Source organism: Stegodyphus dumicola, chromosome 3 (genome assembly GCF_044657685.1).
Source record: "Stegodyphus dumicola isolate Sdum_Otavi_A_Nest chromosome 3, ASM4465768v1".
Classification (NCBI taxonomy): Eukaryota; Metazoa; Arthropoda; class Arachnida; order Araneae; family Eresidae; genus Stegodyphus; species Stegodyphus dumicola.
In genome coordinates this window covers 247,677,767-247,702,031 of record NC_140770.1, presented here as the reverse complement: position 1 = coordinate 247,702,031, position 24,265 = coordinate 247,677,767, and the positions used below count along the sequence as shown (strand labels likewise).

General features: G+C 33.0%; 1 protein-coding gene across 3 annotated transcripts in view; it reads right to left on the bottom strand.

Annotated features, from left to right (window-relative positions):
• The window catches only part of LOC118181120 (putative G protein-coupled receptor AH9.1), a 53,284-nt gene that overhangs the window by 4,445 nt on the left and 24,574 nt on the right, over nucleotides 1-24,265 (bottom strand). Inside the window, exon 1 of one of the 3 annotated variants that reach the window (XM_035350193.2) lies at nucleotides 16,148-16,238. The exons of the other annotated variants lie outside the window; for them this stretch is intronic. The gene's annotated coding sequence lies outside the window, so the exon portion shown is untranslated. Of the gene's footprint in view, nucleotides 1-16,147; nucleotides 16,239-24,265 lie in introns of those variants that run through there. 3 annotated transcript variants of the gene reach the window in all.

Here is a 24,265-nt window from a genome sequence, read left to right as displayed (position 1 = left end):
AAACTGACTTAATTTACTATTCTACTAAGAGTTTCAAATGTAAACAAATATTACATATATTATATTTATTAATCATTGTCAACTGATCGGGGTTGGTTTGTTTCCCCTTGAAAGGTCAACCAGTTTTCGACCAGTGACGATAGTTAATTGGTTTGCCGATTAATTGTCATTTTTAAAAGTTTACATTTTAAATTTTTTCTTAATTCTTACTTGATGTTTCATTTAAAAAAAATTCAAAATTCTTTTAAATACTTATAAGTTACTTCATTCAATTAAAATATTATTAACTTTCTCAAAGAAGATAATATACTCAATCCATTAATAAATAAATTATTATTTTATTATTTTACAGCTTTTGCGCAAGTACTAGGCAGTTATTTTAATTAATGTATTTACTTCAATCCTTGATATATATATCAAAGATTTAATTTAGTTATATATACATATTTAAAATTAAACCAGATTAAAGGAAATTGAAGTAACGTTTTCAGATGTATTCATTGCCACAAAATTATTGTTCAACAGCATGCCTGGATTTATTAAAACAGTTCCAAAGTTCGTAAAATGACTGCTTTATTGGTTTTAAACGATTCACAGCCAGACGTCTATCCAAATCCAAATGCTGTTAGTCGACTAACCCACCCCCGACCGAAAAAAAAAGAAAAAGATAATAAAGTAATATTATTCCAAACTAAGCAGATATTCAGTTAAGATTAAGAAAGACTCGATTCTAAGCAAATAATTATTTCAAAGAGATACCTACACACTTTTTGCGTCGTTTAACTTACACCAGGCAAACACCAATGAAATTTTATTGCTTCGTATTAACAGATATGAGCCATATGACAAAAAAGGAGAAATAAATTTTCCATACCCAAACACTGTTAATTCCCGAACACTCTGGACGGGCCATGATTTCGCCAAGAAAGCACAAATTTCCCAAACCTATTATAAGACAGAATTTTTTTTTGATTTTAATGTTAAAATGCTCACAATACTTTATACCTATATTATGTACTTTTAATATATTACCTTAATTTCTTGGACCTGTTTTAAGATGCATGTATATCTGCGTTCTTACAGATATTGCAAAAATATTCTAGACCGTAAATATACGATCGTGCCGTTCAGAGAATTAATAATTGTCTTAATTTTCGTTTCGCTATAATATACACATAGGAATTTTTGAGTTGGTAGGCAGATTGACTAATTGAGATCGCTGAAAAATGGTAATTCGTGCTAGGTTCGGTTCCCGATGCATGAAGATTTCTCTAAGCGGTGTTTTTCGTGTCTGACAGGAATGTGTTCTTGTTTTCCTTAAATCCTCTATAAAGGAATCTTCCCCAGAGCACATAGCTCTTGCTTTCGTCTCCACAGTTAATCTATCAATCAGACTTTAGCATATCAAGAAGGTTTTTTAGAAGCTTTAAAAATATTTATGCCAATTTATCAGTTTCATAAATTCCTAAGCAGTTTCACCGAGATGGTGTAAAAATATATCTTTTTAATAGGTTAGCTCTTTATTATATGTTTGGATCAATAAGTAATCAAATAATCTATCTTTCTTTAGCTTTTTTTATTTATCTCATTTTGACTTTTCAAATGAGTATTTATTTTCGTCAAAATTGTGAAACATTTTAGCTTCTTATTAATCTCTTTAAATATTCATAGCTTTAAAAAATTAGAGTTTCAGTTTCGTGTATTTTTCCACTTTAGTTTGGTAGATTGTTTTTCATATTCTAGGTTTTTCAAATACTTAATTAATTTTCTAACGCTAGATTTCGCTATAAAATAACACTAAATTTCGTGGTGTTTACATTCGTTTCGCTTGGCCTTTCTTTAGCAACGTAATCGTGTGATAGACACGGTATTTTTTAAAGCAGCAGCGAAAGCATTATTCTTGTCTTTATCGTTCAACGGGGATTAGGTCATCCAGCGAAGCGATTGGGAGTCTCAGAGACCGGTAATGGAGCTTTCCATCAGTGCAAAATCCGCCCGCCTCCGAGAGGAAAGGTGCTTTGTTTTCTTGTGCTTGAAAGTATTATGCCAATCTTAAGTTAATTTAAGAATGGAAACAAAATACTTCGCAGGATGTTACTAAAATCCTTCTTGTCATACATCAGCATAGTTTTTTAAATATGAAATATTGATTTCTCATCAGAAGCAGAAATAAATCAAATTTAATGGCCTGAAGAATGTTATGCAAGTCCTAATCCTATGCATATAATTAATTTAAAAGTAAAAGTGTTTGCTAAAATAAAAGTTATGAGTTCTGCAGCACATAAAATGTGTATTTTGGTGAAAATATGGAAAGATAAAAATTAATGACTATCTGTGCATTTTAAGAGCTTTTATAAGTTTTCGCATCTTTATCGTTCGTGTATTGCACTTATAAAATCAGAAAGTTCCCCCAATGGTTTACAGTTGAATATTGGTTAAAGAAAATTGGTTATTTCTGATATATTTCCTTTCCCATTTTTCCATTTTCCACAATTGTTAAGCACACAAACTCGAATTTATTAAATAGTGTTATAAATCTAACTACAGTATTTGTGGACAGAAAAAGTCCACCATATGAAGCAGTCTAGAGAGTATATATTAATAAGAACCCGATTCAGTAATAATTTAGTTCAATGTTTTAAGTAACGAAAATACTAATGCTGTTTGATAAGGCAACATAACTCCAAAACATTTCGTGAAATCCTTGCTAAAGATATTTCTAATGTTATACTATGTAATGTGTTCGAATTTTTATTGACACATTACCTATTTCATTGGCACAATTACCTACTTGAAACAATTATCACAACAGATAAGTTGCAAAATATTTTGCATAAATTTAAAAAACAAATCGCGTTTACTGAATAGTCATGCATTCGATTAAAGTAGGGACAATGTAGTTTCAATTAATCATAATTTTTGAAGTAACGTTATTTCCTTCTTACCCTTTTCATGCACAATATTTCGAATATTTTTACTTTACATATAGGGCCCTTAAAAGTATTCTTGGGAGTAAAATACAAATCCTTTACAGACCCCTTTTGCAGATTTTAATATAAGATTAATAAAAAATGACAAACATTTACTGAATATTAAAATTTTTTTAATTCAAGCAAAATTTGAAATATGCGTTTGATAACAATTAGATTTATGAATACATTAAGTACATCTGTAAGCTACAAACCAACCTTGTAAATGGCCCAAATAATTAAATTCTTGAATTCGGATGCTCATTTCTTGTATAGTAAGATGAAAATCCCACCAGTGGCCATGCGGTTAAGGTGCTGAATACTAATAGTTTATCACTAACAGTTCCATAGGCTCGCGAAGTAACCATAGGCTCGCGAAGGGGATGGCTGCATGGTTGTGTTTCGTGAATTTCCCCGTTTCTAACTGGAATATGAATCAGTTTCCTTCAAAAAGGCCTTCACGAAAGCATTCCCTTCTCTTAGGCAGCTAGTCCTCATCCACTTTGCTCTAATTAAATTACCTAGCCTAACCTAATTTTACAAAAAATAACCTAGTAACAATTGAGATTTTTCAAATTTTTATCCTTTTAAATTGAGTGATGTATAAAGAAAAGAGGTTTATTTCAAATGTCAATTATAGTAAAATATTAGAAATGAAACGCTGATGATGTTTGGAAATTAAGAGCGTGGCGCACAAGTGGTATTACGGTGATCTATCTCCACTGAATTTGCAGCAATTGTATGTTGCTGATATTTTTACCAATCCCACTTGTCGACAAATGTTAGCACAAGCCCACGACATTCATCGCGGCAAGGAGTCATACGTCCTGTCGTTGGCAAGAGTCTTGAGCACCATACAGGTGACAGGCCGACTTTAGCTCTGTTCCGCCCCCAGTTTTGAGAGACCCCGAAAGTACCTGGAGAAATGGTTTCGAGGGTCTCCCAGCCCTGTTCTCCAATAAATAACATCTCGAAAGGACTTTCGGCTCGCCGCATATTTAGAGAGCCTCATGGCACACGGACACTATACATTTACAAACGTCCATGCTTTCTCCGGGTTTCGAACCCGAGTACAATAGTACTTCAGTACAATAGTCAGAGTCACTAATCACTGTCCCGGTTGGGCGGCCAGCAATTATATATTTTATATAACGAATGCTTTTGCTGGATGTCAATAAAACTAACTGTTGAGTTAAAACGTTTCACCTTATTTTTCAGCTAAGATACGAAGGATTAGAATGACGGCAAATGCGAGGAAGGTCTCGATCCTCAAATAATTTTTCAAAATTTATGGATTTGGGGGACTCGAATATGCCATCCTTGTTTTAACCCAAATGGCGATTCGTATATACTTTATATAATTTATCGAGTATATTACCTGAATCAATTGCAATAAATTCCAAATGGCCGAGTTTCTTATGCAAATTCATCGAAATTCTAAACGCGAATCTTAAAATCCATACTATAACTGGAGACAGGTCTTTTCTGGTCATACTCTTCTTCAATGCTTGATGTGTTACTTGAAAGACGCTTTTCAATATAGTATTCAAAAGCTGTGACAATACATACATGTGTCTACTCTCTCGAAAAACCAGGAACGTCTTACAAAATCATTCTGATATGTGAGTGAATTAGGAAAGTCTCGTATTCGAATAACTGGACACTTCCAAAAACCAGGGTCTGTATTATGATTGAAAAATGCAAATGGTATTTCATCTTGATGAAACATTATATGCTCGAATTCCTTCATGTCTTTTATTTGGGAGTACAAGAAATTCAGCATGTATAATACATAAATGTTTACACAACCGCTCAAAAAAACATTATTTTATTGATACTCTCAATTTCTAGAAAGTTTTTAGTGTTTAAATAAAAGAATCACATGCGACTAAAACTTCTCTTTAACGTTCTTTTTTTATTTTCATTAGCAACATTTGTTAGCATTTGTTTTTATTACACATATCATTGGATGTAAAAGGCAGCCCTTACTACAACATCAAAAATTAAATTCACAAGATCGCATTCCTTCCTGTACACACACACACCATAACACATTCCTTCCTGTAGTGAGGGTCAGTTATCACTTATTAATTCGTAGTTACTTCTAGATATTTAAATTATGCATTAAGTAGTATAATATTATTTATCAAATTCGCTTCTCATTTTCATTGCTCAAATGCATATCTGTTTTACTAAGCATAATTAAGTGAGCATAATTAGTTGAAAGTGTAGAGCATCTATCAATCGTTCAGGGATGCTCGCGTTGATATTAGCTGGTAATATTTCTTTCGGGCTTACTTTTCCCAATGAATCCCAGACAGTCTATATTTATCTTAGAAATCATTGAAGTAAAATGACCGTATGGGTAGAGCAGTACATTTTGATCAGAATAAACAAGGGACTTCTCCACAGTCTTTGTCTGATGGCTGGTAGAGAACGTGCTTAGATTTCATTAAAGAGAAATTTCGTATCAGTTATTTGCTTTTCTACTTGAAATTCTGTTATTCGTAGAGTCCACATGAAATTTAATTCTGGATGCCTGACCTTAAAGAAGACTTAATTCATGTTATTTAGCTTTAATATAAAGAGGACAACATGTTTAGGGTAGTAGAATATAATTGGTGTATTGGTAATTTTAGCATTATTTCATGATTTTTGCATCGCCACTTCGAGTACAAAACTGTCATAATTCAGAAAATTTCTTTCATTAATACGGGCAAAAATTGCAAAATATGAACCTATTTGCAAAGTATAGACTATTAAATAAAATTTTGCTCACCCTTTATAGTAAGTAATTTTTTGTGTACGTTAAGATGATACGAAAAAAATAGGGATTCATTTTATTCTCAAAGAAACTCCTAATGGGAAGAACAAAAGCAGAATTATGAATTGTCAAATACTTCTAATTAATTAGTTGTTATGCATTTTGTGATTCTTTCAATTCGAATGGTGTCTTTTTGATGCTGGTTGTTGGCTTTGTGCGAACAGAAAAATTACGTAAACAGGCAGAAGCTCAATTACACACGTAAAACAAACAAAAGGACTGCGTTAAAATGCTTAGAAATGAGAATTCAGGTAAACATCTTGTTTTAGATATGCAAACTGCTTAATTTTCAACGTGTTTCATTGTTCTCTAAGACTGGCTTGATCTTATCCGTATGAGTTCTGAAGACACAACCCGTGAATCGACATCACGAGTAGATGCTTCGCTGGAGCAATCAGGGATCATTGGAAGAATGGCAGATCTGAATTATGGTGACGGTGACCCAACTTGCTGAAAGATCATTTTAGGACATTAAGAATCCCTAAATCAAAGATTAAAAAATATCCTGGATTTTGTGGCCATCCTTGTCATTGATTTGGAGATTTTGTGATGCAGTTGAAAAAGATAATTACGTCTTTACAGCTGAGTTGTACATTACCTCTAATTAAAATAACACCATTTTTTTACAGATGCGCTCTATATTTTTCCACAAGCAGTATTTCATAGAACAAATACTTTGAGGAGGAGAACTCTGAACTCAGAATAGTGCTTTTCATTTAGTTAACAAGTTAAAACTTCTCTAGGTTCTCTGACGGCTCAGGCAAGCGGTGTTTGCCATTCAGGTTCCCGCACGGACAGCGCTGGCATGCATACATGATGACTAAGTACAGCAATTATTGCCATAAGTTCATAGCGTGTACAAGAATCGTCAAAAGATGATAAGCTTGATGTATGCATGTATTTTTATTTATTTATTTTTTTATTTATTTTTATTTGGAGTCACTTTGTGTTTAATTTATTACATTACAGATCTCACAATTCTGAGATAACGGATGTAGCAGAAAATGCTGTTTCATGGACGATCTGTCTCATTTTAATTGAGTTCATGGAAAAGTAAATATTCCAAAGTAAAAATTTTAAAAACATGAAAATAACACCGAATAGTTTAGAACAGAAGGAAGTACAGATAAGAAAATTAATCTAGCTGGTCGCAATATAAGAGTCTCATACTGTTGAAGAAAAATATTTTGATTCTTTGAAACAGCAGAATTTCTAAAATATTTTTATCTTTCCACTTCTTGCATAAATATACAAAATTTTACAACATTTTTAACGCTGAAACCAATATAAAAATATGAACATGTGATATGCTATTATTTCTTGATTTAATTTCTGTTTCTTACTTAGAACATAAATCAAACACTTCATAAAGACCTCAGACTTGACACTATTGAAACCTATCTCAATAAAAGTTTACGACAAAGTACTTGGCTGTGAGTGTTTAATTTCAGGTAATCTCTTCAGTTATAAAATACTAAAGGAAGACTATGATCTTAAACCATTTGCAGCATAACACAAAAAGAATTATTTGTCCTCTAACCTAGATTTTTTTACGCATTTTTTTACCATTTCTATAATTGCATTTGCTTCGTATTTCGTTGTATTTGTAATGTATTTATATTCTATCTTGAAGTCTTTCCTATTTACATAGAACGGTGATGTTCTTATTTTGAACGACTGCCAGTAAATTTTAACTATACTTGCAGAGCCATTAGGTTATTTTGAAGTAGGAGACGTGAAAAACTATCAATGTCCTCTCCTGGACTCGAACTTGAGACTCTCAAATACTCGTCAAGTGTGCTACTGTTACATCACAAAGGCATGCAGAAAGAAGGGAGAAAATGACTTATATACTCCCCCTTTTAAAGGGCGACTGGAGATTAGGGTATCCAAACGCCAAATCCTGGTGGTAATGAATTATTATCCACCAACTTTTAGTTCGGGAACCACTGTAGAGTTATTAGGATTTTTGAAGTAAGAAACACGAAAAGTGAGCAATGCCCTGGCCGGGACTCAAACATGGACCTCTCGAATACGCGTTGTGTGTGCTACCGTTACACCACGAAGGCATGCAGAAAGGAGGGGAAAATGCCTTATACACTTATCGACTTGTAGTCATCTTTGGGGTTACTAACAAAGTTTTCTTCTATAAATTAAATTGTTAGAAGCAAAACTAGATGAACATAAGACTTATACAGATATAAGATAAAAAAGGAAAGACGAGTGAATTATTTTAACATGATGCTTATAATGCTTTTCACCCAGCTGTAATGGCTATTGAACGAAGCACCAGGCTGTAATGGCCAATGAATTCTATAAATGTCAGGGTTAAAGCATATCTCCTTAAAGCCTTTCGGAAATCAATTTGGTTCTTGGGAAGTGAGCATTTGATGAAGTATGGGATTTCAGTGAATAATTTTGGCAGCAAAACTTGGCGTTTCTCTTTCTTCACTTTATGCACAAAAATGTGTGTTAATTTCCTTTTCGACTTGGACATTTTTGACCTGCTACCACCTTCATACGCAGAGTTTATTATATAGGTTTTACTGCTCATCGCCAGAGTTCTCATCTGACGTCTTGTCCGCATATGTTTCTGCACTAGTATGGTGCATATTAGCCTACGAACGCTATTTATGGAACCATTTGGTAGCAAGAACAACTCATTTAGATTTGGTTTATTTAATTACGGCAAAGGACTTAAGCGCTACCTACCTAAGAAGAGGTATGCCTTCGTGGAGGACTTTCTTAGGGAAATTGGCTCGCACACACGTTATACATAGGAAAACCCATGAAAATACCCATGCACTCAGCCCGTTTGCAGGGATTCGAACACCAGACAGAACTATCAGCGTTCAGCGATTTTACCGCTCGGCCGCTGCTGGGCCAAAACTATTCAAGTAGAAATTTAATTTAAAGGCACTTTTCTGACACTTGCAGATAATAATTTGCAGCATATTATTTTCTGTGCGTCTGTATAATCTAGGACTGAAATGGTTATGGAATCGAGATTTTTGTTGTTTCTTTACAGCATGGTGTAAATAATGGCTTGGTTACAGCATGGTGTGCATATGGAAAAGGAAGCATTCTCTAATAAATGGAGAACGTGCAAGTGACGTTTTACGATAGAGCTTGGGTATGAAAAATGAAGTAGGGAATCCATTTGTTTGATAGAGAATTGATCTTAATGCCGCAGTTGTAGTGTACTCCAACTGAAGATGAAAAGTCATACTGAGGTGACAAATAACCGAGCAGACATTAGAAAGAGCGAAACTTGGAAAGTACAGTATCTAATTTAGTCACTTTTTTTTTTTTTTTTTTTTTTTTGTTGCTGAATTAAATTAAAGTTACTGTTTATTGAACAATAACATAAGCTAGAAAGTCGAGAAATGGAAACTTTATACGTTCACTGTTTCATTAATATAAATTCTAACTTAATGCTGTTATTGAGCAAAATAATTAATCATTCTACCATGAGCACTACTTACAGTCAGGAATAAATAAATCTTTTTGTATTTAATTCAATTGAATTGTTGTGATTTAATTCGTCACTACTATTATAAACTACCTACAGCGTTAAGATGTTACCTTCGTACAGTTTTTGCCAAGCATACACTGTATTTTCTCCCTCGCTCTAGCACGCCTTCGTGGTTTAACGGTTAGCACACTCGGCGTGTATTGGAGAGGTTCAGGTTCCAGTTCCGGCGAGAGCATTGCTCATTTTTCATATCTCCTGCTTCAAAATAACGTAATGATTCAACAACACAGATTTTTAATTATTCAGATATGTGAGTAATATATAATGTTTCGAAACTAAGTAGAAATATATCTAACAAAAAATAAAATATATCAACTTTTAAGAAAAATTGCAATCCGGAAATTTTAGATTTCAGTTTAGCATTTCAAAAACTGTTTAAGAATAAAATATTAAAAATATGTTTAAATATTAAAATTTAAATATAAATACCAAATACAAAAAGTATAAAGTGATTAAGTTAAAATATAAAAAATAAATTGTAAAGATAAGTCTTCAAATGACTGTAATATATTACAATAATTTAAAGAAACACTTCTACGCTAAATAAATAAATGTGTTCAAAATATATGTTAATAATTACAAAAGAGTATCATCACGTCTACAGTACCTCTCTCTCTCAAACGATCCCTTATTGCACCAGCTCTGCATTCAGCTAGTAAATGATATATGACTGCATTGCTTGTAGTTAAACAAAAGTATATGCTGAGCATACTAAACAATTTTTTTAAGAAATAGTTTTCTTCCTGAAGACGTACGGTCCAATATCACATGATCTTACGTTGCGGCGGGGATGGCACTAACGGCAACGGCGTCTGTGTAGCGGGCACTCTATTCATGTAGAAGTTTATTGATGAGGGAAAAAAAAGCAATAAAAGTTGAAATTGCTTCAGTCAAAGAATGGTTTGTTTTCGGTTTGCTTCAGTTTTTTATGGAAAGCACATTAGAGCTATCTGCCTAAGGGTACGGTTGCCTTCATTGAGGACTTTCCAGTTGAAACTGGCTCGTATACACGTTACGCATGGCGGAAACCACGAAACGACCCATGCAACTAGCCTGTTTCCCTGGTATCGAAATCAGGGCGAACTACCAGTGTTCAGCAATGTTACCGTTCGGTTCTTGGTGTGTCTTAAATCAAAGAATGCAAGGTGAGAATTTTTTTTAGAAAAATATGTAGATCTCTAGTATAACTCGATTTAAGTTTGTGCTTCAGTAATTTTACAAAATTTTAAAAATAAGTAAAATGGGGGGCGCATTAAATTAAACATTAGCTAAACAATATTTTCTCAGTTTCCTTGCAACTGGACAGAAAATAAAAAGGTTTTTTTTCCCCTTCGTTTTGTTGCAGTGACGAGTGGCACGTTTCACAAGTAGGTTTCTGAAGGAACTGCAGAAATTTAATCAAATTTATTTCTGCTGTAGACGGAGTCAATTTACTATTGATTTTAATATTTATTTAGGTACAGTTTACTACTCTCTTGCAAATCAAAGGTAAAAAAATACATGCGGTGTGTCCTAAACCATAAAGCCTTTCTGAAACAATACTTTTTAGTTGATAAAAATTTCCAAAGCGGTATTTTTTTTTTCTCAAAACATTACGCAGTATAAATTTCGTTTTGTTCCTTTGATTACGGCAAAATACGCCAGAACTACCTGCTTTAGAAAATGGATATCTTAATGGATTACTTTCAAAGGGAAATCATTCCGGTATCCATGTTACACATGGGAAAAAAATCACGAAAGCTTCCAACCAGCCAGCTCATTCGTCTGAAATCAAACCCAGTCCAAACTACCAGTATTTAATGATTTTGCCGCTTGTGCTTCCATTATGGATTTACAAAAGTTTATCCCAGAGGAAGATGGAACCCGCTTAATACCTGTAAACGCGTGTAGAGTTTAGCGCAAAATCCTACGCTTTAACTATTTGGAAACAAATTTTATGAACGGTTCAGGAGTAGCATGGACTAGATTGGACTCGATTTGTATCACAGCAAAGAAACTTAGCCTATCTGCTTAAGGCGAGGTAAGCTTTCGTGGATAACTTACTAAGGGAAGGTTTTTGTATTCGTGTTTAACTGCGAAAATTTCCGTAAGCTTTCCCTTTCGGGGAGATAACTTCTAAGCGTTCAGCAATTTTACTGCTCCTCTATAATCATTAATAAATATAGATGCTTGGCTGATAACAGGATTATCTTATATATTGATTCTATGCTTTATTCCTATATAATTCATTCAAATGTTGTTATCCTTGCGTCCTTAAAACTACCAGCGGGCGAGCGGTAAAATCCTTGAACACTGATAGTTGTAACCTGGGTTCGATTCTACGCGAACAGGTTGGCTGTATGGGTGTTTTCGTGGTTTTCTCCATGTGTAACGTGTGTACTAGCCAAAGTTTGCCTTAAAACGTAAACCACGATATCATCCCTTTCCTTAGGCAGATAGCCCTAGTGGGCTTTACCATAATCAATAAACTAAATATCTCTTGTGCCTTTAATATCGTTTAGGGTGCATGCAGAACAAATCAAAATTTAAAACTTAGAAAAGAAAAATACATAATCAAATTTTGATAAAATAAACCACATTTCGTTCAATTTTAGTTTGCCAGAAGAAACTTTCTTGTAAATGAAAATAAAATTTTTTATACAAGTATTTTGTTTAAATGGTTCTATCACTTAGAAACGATGTGACCATCAATACATTTTTTAAAAAAATTGGCTCCGTTAAATTTAAAATTGTTTCATAAAATACGGTAAAAATTCCCTAGAACGGATTTCGATTTCATGCTTGCTTTACTGCAAAATATGTTTCGACATCAGTTTTAGATTGACGTTAAGAGACACACTAGCTTGATGATGATACATAATCATAAGAATTGCAGATATATATTTTACTCAAAATTCTGCGCAGATCATTAATACATCAAGAAGCAAAACCAATTTTGATTCTTAGCCCACGGGAACGTTGGCATAGAAGGGCCATTAGTCTCAAAACGGGATTTTGCGTTGAACTACTATAAAAGTCTGAATTAGTTTTCAAATTGTTGCCACCAGATATTATCGCTCTGTATTATATTTAAAGAAATTAAATAATGATGAATTTGCATGAATATGTGAATGTTTTCTGGATTCTGGAAAAACAACGGTACAAGGGGCTTTGTCCCTGATGGGCATCTGGAAGATCAAATTTGAAGTTTGGAATTTGTTTCATTATCGGTTTCATATTTTGTAAAACTTAACGAATTTTTGATTAACAAACTTAAAGATTTCAATGCGAGCTAGGGTAATACTCTACGGGAGGGAAAAAAAAACCCTTTTTATTTGCAGCGCGCGGAAGTGTGTATGGGAAATTCTAAAGATCTGCTCATTTTTTAAAATTATTTTGCGGCATTGCTGTTGAACTGAATTTTATGGTTTAAGGGCAAAGAGCATGATAATAACTAAATAAAGGTAAAACACAAAAGGTTAAAAAAACGCCTCTTTGAATGTAATTTAAATTTTTGGATTTTTTTTTTTTTTTTTTTTTTTTTGTTTCAAAGCGAGCAATGCCAACAGTGTACGAGAAAATAATTTTATTCCAGCACGCTAGACTGTCTAGCAGAAATTCTAAAGATATGCTATTTTTAAATATTTAATTGCGTATTTCAAATTTTGCAAAATTTTACTGAATGTTTGATTAACAAACTCAACGATTTCAAAGCAAGCATTGGCAACACTGTACGGAAAAATATTTTTATCTCAAGCGCGGGAGACTGTCTGTAGGAAATTCTAAAGCTAGGCTGTTTTTAAATATTTTTACTCCAAAGGAACATTAGGCCAAATGCTCTCGAAACGTATATGTGTATATGTAAAGGGGAAAACTCCCCTTAACAGCCCTTTGAGCGTAAATTAAAATCTGAAGGCTTTGGGATTTTTTTTAATATTTTCATTTATTTATTATTCATAGAAAAATTGACACATTTTAAAAACTTGCATTGATTTTGCGATACAGCACATGTAGAAATTAACTGTCTCTGTCTTCAGTTTCTCGCGTGTCTGTACTTCCAGGCAGAAAACATGCAATGACATCATGTAACTATCGATTCATGAAAAGAATTGAAAAAACGTCAGATGCGTTAGCAATAAAAGAGTGCAGCTCATTAAGAGAACTTCGTAGTGAATAGTTTATCATTCCTCACTGGGAATGACGGAAAATGACAGAAAAATCGTTAGAATGGTACCGAAAGCTCAATTTATTTAAATTGAGAATCTGTCCTAAAAGAAGAGTTGGCTTAGATAATTGCAGACAAAACGGCATCTAGCAAAAAAGAAGCTGTATTTAGAAAGAAATTACTGCGTATAAAATCTCGTTAACTTTTATCTCCTCTTTCACATCATAAAAGAAAGAGTTTTGAATGAGATTCAAAGCGCGTAACAAAGAGAGGTCTGAAATTGCTTTTAGCTAAATCCTCACATTTTTTCCTGAAGTATATGTACCGTATTTCCGGCTGTGGTAAGCTAATCTAGGAGCAAAAGATACGAAATCTTTTTTTTCCAAACGCAAAGGTATACATACAAGATCACCCGGTAAAAATATATTTACGAGTACCCCTTGGCGAAAATTGGCGATAGCGGCTTTTTTCCTTTTTGTGCAATTCTTTGACTTGTTATTTTGACTTTGTATAGAGGCGCGCTACAGAAAGACAAAATAACTAGTCAAAGAATTGCACAAACTCGGTATCCATGTACACATCGACCTATTTTCACTTTAAAAAAAAAAAAAAAAAAAAAAACAGAGAACTGTACAAACTTGGCTTTGCGCACTCCCGTGACTTTGTCCATGTACACATCGATCGATGTTCACTTAAAAAGTCAAAGGTGCAGCCAACAAAAAATACATAATATCAATAAACTACATTTTAAATCAAACAATGAAATAATATAAAAAAAAAAAGAAATTCATCTGAGCACTAAACGAAGGAAATATCCACATACTTTATTTACGAATTTACGCCTCTTCAGTCAAACAAAATTCCTTAACAGCATCCAAACACTTCCTAAAATTATCTGAACTAGAATCTGTATACTGGCGTCACCACACAAATTCACAAAAATAAGAGTAAAAAATATCCTCCGTTCAAAAGTCTCTGATGTTCGACCAGACGCATTTCCTTCCTACAAACAGGATACTTAATAATGGCTACTAAGTATACCTTCATTTACACACTAGTCAATTAGTGCTTTTTTCCCTTTTGTTACAAATCATACAGAAACTTCAAATTAATCTTCCCACATTCAGCCATTTTACCGTGTAGTACAGTGGGTAAAAAAGGTATTGGCAATTGCCTATAATTGATCATATTGCCTAAGAAAGGAAATGGTTGACGATTTTAGCTGGACATAACGAACATAGGAGATTATAAACACGCAAATCTAATGAAACTTTTAATTTATAATATGCGTTAGAACCCATATTAAATATACGTAAACCCAAACAAAAATGTAAATTTGCAAGTCAAAAAAAAGTATTGGCAACGCTCTAACTGCTATGAAAAATTCCTCAAGCTCATACTTTAAAACTAAATTTAAGGCAAAAAACATCTCGATTTGTATATAAAAACCGTTGAAAATTAATTGGCATACAACAAAATAGAACGCATACGTAAATAACGGCGTTGCTTCACTAAAACGATTATTATTATCGGCATGGTTACCAGAGTTCGGCACTTTCTGAAAATTTAGCTACTAAGATGGTTGCGATAGTATGTAAGTACCGCGTAATCCTGTATAATATTGATTTTACATTATGCTAACAACATCTTATTGATAATACGTTTGAAATTATCAGAATTTGAGAAAATTACCGTCCTTTAGCATAAAACTTCTGTAAATGTAACATAAAAATTTTACAATAATTTTTATAACTCAAATTTTAGAACCTGCTGCATTTTGTACATTATATTTCTATTGCGTATTTTACGGACTTTTTACCATTATAAGTGTAAAAATAAACGAAATATTTTGCTCGGGTTAAAAAGCAACTATTAAAGGAACAAGTATTCAGCTTTAACACGTTGAGCGCGGCGCCGAATTTGCTGTCCTTTCCGTTCAGCGGGCAGCGAGCTAAGCCGTATTTTTGTTTAGAATGTTTCAATACATTTCATTAAAACTAAATTTTATCACATTTCATTGAGACTATATTTATTTTTTAACTTTAATACTGTCGGTCCCGCGGACCGACGCCAGCCAAACGAAAATTCCAGTGCCGGTTTCCAGGGACCGACGACGGCCACACGGAAAGTTCACTGCCGGTCCCCAGGGACCGGCGCCGCGCTCAACGTGTTAAGGACCAAATGCTTGAGTACATTATTGCTTGTACAGTATTATTTGCTTGAAAGAGTAAACGTTGAACTATGATTTCATACTAAATTATTTTTAAAACAGCATATACAGAAGATGTATTAGTTACCTTTGTCTGATGTATTGAAGAATGACTGAGCAACTGGATGACCGAATTTTAAGGCTCGTAATTAAAATTATACTTTTTACGACTACCTTTTAAGTAAATAATTAGTTATTCCCATAGTTTGAGATAATAATACTTTCTTGTAGAAACCGCCATCTTAGGAAGGTCCACGTTCAGTATTGATATTTTATTCAGAAAGTCGGTCATTTTAAGAGATGGTCATCTTAGGGAGGTGGTGGCAACAATACAGTTTATTTTACTATTATTCGTCTAACAGGGAATGGAGAGGAAATAAACTATTTCTTAACATGCACAAGTTCTGCAAAGAAAAGCATTATGCATTATATAAAAATGATAAGCATCTTTACGAAATCAACTCACCTAAAAGATAGCACAAAGGACGTTAGATAAAAAAATCTTCATCCGCAGAGGAAATACCCAGTTCTTTTACACACATAATCACCACTACGAACATTTTCTGTTTTGTGAGAAAAAGCACGAAATACACTTTGTATTTTCGTAGTAGTAGGCGTTGTAAATCTATATATAGAAAGAGATTTAAAAAAATAGGATTCTGAGCAACGTAAACTCATGCCTAGGTTCGAAATGAGGAAGTCGTAGGACGGGAATGAATTTATTGCGCGTTCTACAGATGCCAGGGATGCATTTGGCGAAGAAGCTGCATTCTTTAATTCTTTAATGGAAAAGAAAGTGCCTTTTTTTTAGGTTTCTAAAAAACTAACGAAATCGAAGGGAAGGGATCTGCACCGTAATGATAAATGACGAAGAAATAGAAAAAGAATTTTGTTGTCTAAATATGCGATCGACAAAGAAAACATTTATAATGGTCTGGGAAGCAGACACTTTGAACAAAATTACCATTCAATGGTCTATTTATCAGAATTTATTTATTTTCGACAAATAAACGAAGACACTGTTTATTTGTTATACATACGGGAGGCAGTTATTTAGCAATTTGATTATGAAAAACGTCATTTGCAGTATTTTTATAAATTATAATAGCTTTCATTTTGGCAACATTTCAAACTTCTCTACTATTATTATATTAAAAGTAGGGATAAGGTATCCTGTAAATGCTCAAGATTGCATCAACACTGCCAATTTCCTCACTGGCTATGTGAAAGTAATCTTTCCCGATTGGAATTAGGTGGACCATGTGACCATTTTATATATCTTTTGACACCTCAAAGTGGATTCCTTACCATCTGAGTGAATTTTTTCAAATTAATATTCCTATCATGAACTTTCAGTTCTATTTGGATATTATCGTTCTATCAAGATGTAATGCGCTTGTTTTCCCCATTTACCTCCTTGATTATATTCTTCCGTAGTGTATTTCAAGGGTTTTATATACCTTAAAGTTCCTACCTTTCCTACCGGAGTTACTTAAGGCAACCAGAAACGGCTTTCAGACGTAATCGAGATTTTACGTACCACAGAGTGATGCGAGTGATTTTAAATCAAAATCTAAAGATACCATTTAAACACTGCTACTTCATTTCCGTGCTTAACTGAATATGGTAGAGCTCACTTGCACTCTTTTATCAGTGATATCAAATATCAACTAGCAGTTCGATCTGGGTTCAATGATGGCAAATGAGATATGCATCCAGGGTTACATACGCCGCCTTCATAAAAGTCCTTACGCAACCTGTATTTTCGCAGCCACTAGTCTTAGACATGCATTTCCAGTTGCATGGGCATGACCACCAGCGGCCGAGCGGTAAAATCTCTGAACACTGGTAGTTTCGACCTGGGCTGTATTCCAAGCGAATGGTCTTGCTGTATGGGCTCCTTCATCGATTTCCCCATACGGCACGTGCATACGGAACAGTTTCTCGTAGAAAGACCTCCATGACGGCATCCCCTCCCTTATGCAGGTATCCCTAGTGTGCTTTTCCATAATCAGTTTATCAATGATATTAGTTTGTGAATTACTAGCGTGTAATAATAAGTATTTATAATTTTGTTACATGTGGTATGTCGGAAGCATTTTCAAGCAAGTCATTTAAAAATTTTTAAAATTCTACTTCACTTTAATAATATACATATCTGGTTTCATTCCTTGAGGATCCTGCTGGTTATGGCAACCCCTAGCGCTCTCTCAGGAATTCTAAAGATATGCTGTTTATAAACACTTTTTGATTTTGCTCTTCAGTTTTATGTTGCGTATGTGCGAAGAAAGCGATGTTTAATAGTAAAGCTAAAAAGACAAAAAGAGTACTAAAAAACATCTGAGAGCTTGCACGTTTTATATTGCACCAAAGGAACGTCGTTTCTATTTACACATACATGAACACTTCCAGAGAATTTGAGCTAACTCCCCGTTGGGTTAAAAACATTTAAAAACAGCATATCTCTAAATTTCCGACAGATAGTCTCAAGAGTTGGAGCTAAAAATATTTTATTCCGCACAGTCCATTGCCATTGTGTTGAGTTTCTTAATCGAAACTTCGTTAATATTTAAAAATATGAAATAGATAATAAAGCATATTCGGAATTCACGTTCCAGGCTTCCAGCTGTCCATATTCTGGTGGAGAACTATGTTATTCAGAATTTGATGGCTCTAGGAATCGCTGTTTTTCCACACAGCAATAAATAGACATTTGTTCATACAAGTTCTTCATTATTTAATTTCTTTAAAGTCGACAATGTTTGGCGAAAAAGTTTGAAAAATGATACAGCCGTTTATAGTAAAACACCAGACACTGCCGTTTTGAAACTAATAGCCCTTTTGGGCTATTGCCCCTTTGGTTAAAAATAAAATAAACAAAAATAAATTAAAAGCAAAATCTGAAATCGTTGAGATTTTTTATTACGTTCAAACGGGCGTTTTTTCATTTACAAATACAGTCACATTTCAAGAGGATTCAGGCTAGCGCCACACATTGGTCTAAAATATTTAAAAATAGCATATCATTAGAATTTCCTATAGAGAGGCTAGCGCACTGGAGATAAAAATGTTTTATTACTTACAGTTTTGCCACTGCTGTCTTTGAAATTGTTTAACATTTTAATCAAAAATTCGCTAAAGTTTTACAAACTATGAAACAGGCATTAAAACAAATTCCAAATTCTAAATTTTGGCTTATAGGTGGCCATGTTCTGGTGGAGGAATATATTATTGAAAATTCGATGATTCTACGTTCGTGGTTTTTAGAAACATACATACGGTTACGAAATTTGTATTTAGTTAGATAGATATTTTTAGTAGAATTATAATTAAAATTGTTTTATTTCCCCTTGCAATGCAGCGCATGACAAATTTTAAGAGAAAGCTGCACCGGAAAAATAAAAATAAAAGAGCACGTGCATTTAACATTGAATGAAAGTTTATCTCTGTAATTGATATTTAATTTGAATAAATGTAATTGATGTTATCTGTAACTTTTTGCGTTCCTGAAATTGCTGGAACCGTCTCGCGCGGCTGATTTAAAAAGCTATAAAAGCCGGAGAGAAACATCTCAGCTCAGTTGTTTAGATAACTCTTGTTGTTGATTGTAGCGAATTCACGGTGAGATCGGATTAGCTTTCTCTGCGCTTTGAATTGCGTACTATTTAACATTTTAAAAGTTTAAAATATAGGTACTGTTTATATTGCGTGATACTGTGATATCGTACGAATATCTTTGCGGATAATCCAGCGTTTTGTTACATTTCTTGTGATAAGAATAAATTTTATTAACTCTTCATCGGACTTGTGCATTTAATCTATTAAGAACTCGTGCGCACGTAACAATACATTCATGTAGATTACTCATCACTTAGTTTCTTTAAATATAACATAGGTTTATAATATTTGGTGCCAACAATTTGAAAAGTGATTCGGATATTTAAAGTTATTCGACGCAAAATGTCCTTTTGAGAGTAATGGCCTTTCTGAGCTAACGTCCATTTGGGCTAAAAAAGGTTTTTAAAAATAAGCCTTTATTTAAGATTCGCCAAATAACTAATGAATTAAAAGAAGAAAAGTAATGTGCAATTTATTTTAATGGGAACGGAGCATAATCAGTTCATGAGACACATAAAACATAAACACAGATGATATTAAACACTTCTTTTTATAGAACTCATCATTAATATTATATCACGAATAATAAAAGTGTGAGGGCCTACATAAAGAAATTTATTAATTTAATTGCATTGCATGTAGTATAGTCAATTATCTTTATAAATTTATCAATGCGGCCCATGCTCTTGATATTCGTCACATAAAACTGTAGATGAATTGCCTAAATTGAATTAATTATTAAATCTTTTGTTCCCATTAAACTGTGTATTATTTTTCTTCTTTCAGTTCATTCGTTATTTTACAAATTTTTAATAAAACTTATTTTTAAAAGACCTTTTCTAATATTTTTATTATGTATCTTTTCTCTTCTTAAGTAACGGGTGATTTAACATACGAAAAGTTCAGTAACTTCATTGACCCAAAGAAAGGAAAAGCACATCCCCAGACCATTGGTTTAATCGAATAAGCGTCCTGTTTTATGTGCCGCAATCCTCTAAATGAAGATAAATCATTTCGGTAGTAGTTCTGCCGTTAAGGAAAGATCATTATCTGAGAATAGTTTTATTAGCCTGCATCTCAATTAGTCTGAAAATCACTTAAGAATTTAGTGCATTTAGTTTGATTAAAGTTTTGAAGAGTTTAATTATTGTAGGGCTGTTTGATAGCGAGCATTTGAAGATAAATATTTACTTTATAGTGTCCTGAATGTTTGCTACTTTTGTGTTAAATCAACATAACTGACAATTAGTTTGGGTGTTATTTCACTGAAGTTTTCAATTCGTATCTTGCCATCTGTTCTATTGAGGGCTTTTTACATTGAATTGCTAATACTCAAAGCATACATTTCTTTAAACAAAAATATGTGTTATATATTACGTTAGATAAATTTCTTGTTTTTAAAATTATCTCATTAAGGAAATTTGAAAACTTCAAATGGCAGTGTAACACTTTAAAAAATAGTAAAAAATAAAAAAATAAGAAGTAAAAATATTAGATAACTAAAAGCTAGAGAATATAATACAACTATTCGCCTCTTTTTTAAATAATAGTAGTACCCACCATATTAGAGAATAAAATTGACACTCAACTTTTAACAGAATTATAATTTAAGAAGTTTATTTCAGTTGTTTATCCATTTCTTTTTGATTGAAAAATAATATAAAATAATAAATAAAAATGCTGAAAAGAATTAAACCCAGAAATTTACTGAGGCTTGCAATATAGTTAGATAAATCATATGCAATATAGTTAGATACTTAGATACATGTTAGATCCCTCCATCAGTGGCTCAGCTATTAAAGACACCTGGATACTGGTAATTAATGCCGGGGTTCAAACCTAGGGTAAATGGGATGGCTGCAAGGTTGTTTTTTGTGGCTTTTCCCACATCTAACATTAATATGAATCAGCTTCTTTCAGTAAACTATTCCCGAAGGTATCCTTGCATTATGCAGCAGCCCTCGTGTGCTCTGCAATATTCAGTTATCCAAACCAAGCTAATCTAAATACCATCACATCCCTTCAGTTCTTTTCTAGATACAGAAGGTACGAAATTTTGCAGTCTGCTCTGTGTGGGATGTTAGAAATCTAATTTACTTATGTATAAAATAAAACTTGCAAAATATTTTACGAAGTTACATTCACTTACGTTAGCATAAGCATTATGTTTAAAAAATATGGTGTGGCCATCACATGAATTCCTTGTATGGCCTATTAAATTATACACATTTTTGCTGCCTTTCATTTAAACTTATTTCTTCGAATTTCATTAGAGATATGAATTTCATTAGAGACTATTGTCTTGCCATGTCTTGCCGCTTGGCAGTCGAGGCTGTTTTAATACATAAAATATCAAAAAATCTTTATTAAGGATTGTAAAATACAGAAAAGCATAAAACACAAAATACAGTTAAAACAGTTGAAAAAACTTACAATTAAAATTAGAGTTTCTAAGCTAAAAAAAAGCAATACCGGCCAGGGGACAGAAAGACAGATTTTTCGGTGCACAAAATTGAAAGCTTACTTTTCACAAGTCTGCTAAGAGTTTCAAATGTAAACGTATGACAGCTTTGTTACGCTTAGTTCAACTTAACAGGTTGACTGCCTGCTAGCATGAGGACTAATTTGAGCAGAGTAATTTGGAGGTCGAAAAGGTTTATATTCCCATATAAAACTGCAGAAATGTTGACCCACCAGTGGTAATACATGCGGCCACAAGCGTGAATATTGCTGTGATCTGCCGCTGGATTACAAGGCCGCAAAAACGAACTTATCTATAATACACTCTTGGGTCACGCGGCAGTTAAGGTGTTAAACAATGTTTAAATTGTCGATTAATTCCACAACTATTCCACTCAGATTAACTAACGGCATAAAAACCTGAACCGAAACATAAGAACAACATAATTTAATCACTTTTAAAGCAAAAAAATGTACAGTTTACCAATATATAAAAATAGAAAGGCCCGAGGTCACTAAGCAGGGTAACAGAGTGGATTTATATATATGACATAATAAGAGTACAAGGAAAAGCAGGAGCAATGTTGATGCGTTCTTAGATCCATATTGAAGAATTTTGATTGCGTAGTATCTAAAGAACTTGGCAGTCGAGGCTGTTTTAATTCCATTTTTATTTGCAATTGAGATTTATGGCCACAATCAGTTGGCCTTTCCACAGAAGATTTGCATTTTTGATATTGTTGATATAGAAAGCAAGCCAGCGAAATTACATCTCAGCACAGTAGAGAGCAAAAGCACATGTATTTTCTACTGTTCTTTTGCTCTCTACCGTACTCTGTGCATAGTAGAAAGTACGTAGGAAGATGGAAGCGCGCGAAGAAAAAAGTTTTGGTTTGCAATTTGGTGATTGGTTAAGAGGCATCTATCTGCATTAAGGTTTGCGTAAGATCGCATGATTAATTTGAATGACGCAGTTTAGACTTACAGCGCTATTTTTAGGACAGAGCAATGAAATTCCAAATGAAATAGAAAATAAAAGAGGTTATCGTGAATTAAATTTAGAAGTTTGCTTAAATATTTTTATCTTACATATATATACCTATTCTCTCTCTCAATATATATATATATATATACCATTGTTGCGCCTGATTGCAACTAAAAAGAGAGGTGCACAACTACATGTTAAAGTAGTCCATATACAAAATTTCAATGTTCTGAGGCTACTCGTTTTTGAGTTATACGAGATACATGCATATGTGCGTATGTACAAACGTCACAAAAAATATCTTCTGAATCCATTTTAAAGCCATTTTGTAATCCGTTTTGAGAAAAAGGATCCTTTATTCTGTCCTTAGGTACAGATGTCACGCAAAGACATCGTTAAATTACATTCGATATAGCCGTCAAAATGGATATTTTCAGTGAAATAATGATACCCGAAATGTTTCGGGATTACAATAGTTCCTTTACTTAGTCAAAAGAAGTAAAAGCATTGAAAAATATAAAGGAACAATCTAATCTATTGTATTGTTAAAATATTCTTTATTTACCGCAGACAAGCTTATCGTAATGAAAACAATAATATTTCGAAAACATTTTTCTTCAAGCTGTTAGGAGAAAATTTTACAGCATTGGACATCGAACTATCGCTTACTTCTTTTAATAAACTTATTTCAGTTACTCACACTTTTCCCAATTAGCTAAATAAAATTAAAGAGATATAACCAAAGCTTTTGAAACCATTATTTGAGTGATTCATTTTAGTTTAGTTTAATTCTCAATACAAATAAATATCTTTTACTCCTTGAAGTGAAAAAATGAAAAAAAATTACTTAAAGCGAAAAAAAATTTCTACAGCTATAAAAATCAAAAGAATCTTTTTTTACCACCTTTCAGAAGCACACAGCTTTATCTTTCGAAAAGGAAAGTTAACAATTTCCAGTACAGCTGTGCGTTGCTCACCAAACACGTCGACTTATTTCTGACACTCATTTTGTCTGAATCCCGGAATTGCCTCGTAATATACCATCTGTTAAGTACTAGTGGGTTTAGAATGCTTGAGCAAGTGAGCGGCGTAGTTTAGATTTTCTTTGTTTAATGTTTTGTCACGGCATCTGAGAAAGTGATTAATATTCACAAATCAACAAAATGTTTTATTATTTTACACTAATTATGTACATTTCAAGATTTTCGAACAATCTGTATAAATCTTCGATTCTAGAATGCCCTTGAATCGGAATGTCACAAGGAAAAATTATTGAAGAGAGAATTTGAAGAAAATTAAATTAATAAATAATTTTTAAAAACATAAATATAAAATATATCTAATTAGTACTTTTATAGACATCTGCTTTAGCTGAGGAAAAGCAATCATGTAATAATTAATAATTAGAATAAATTAATTATTTTGGAATAATTACTAACAGTGAAAAATTTAAAATTCTAAGAATGCAGTCTGACAAGAATAGTTTACTTGTACACTGTGCAAAAAAAAAAAAAAAAAAAA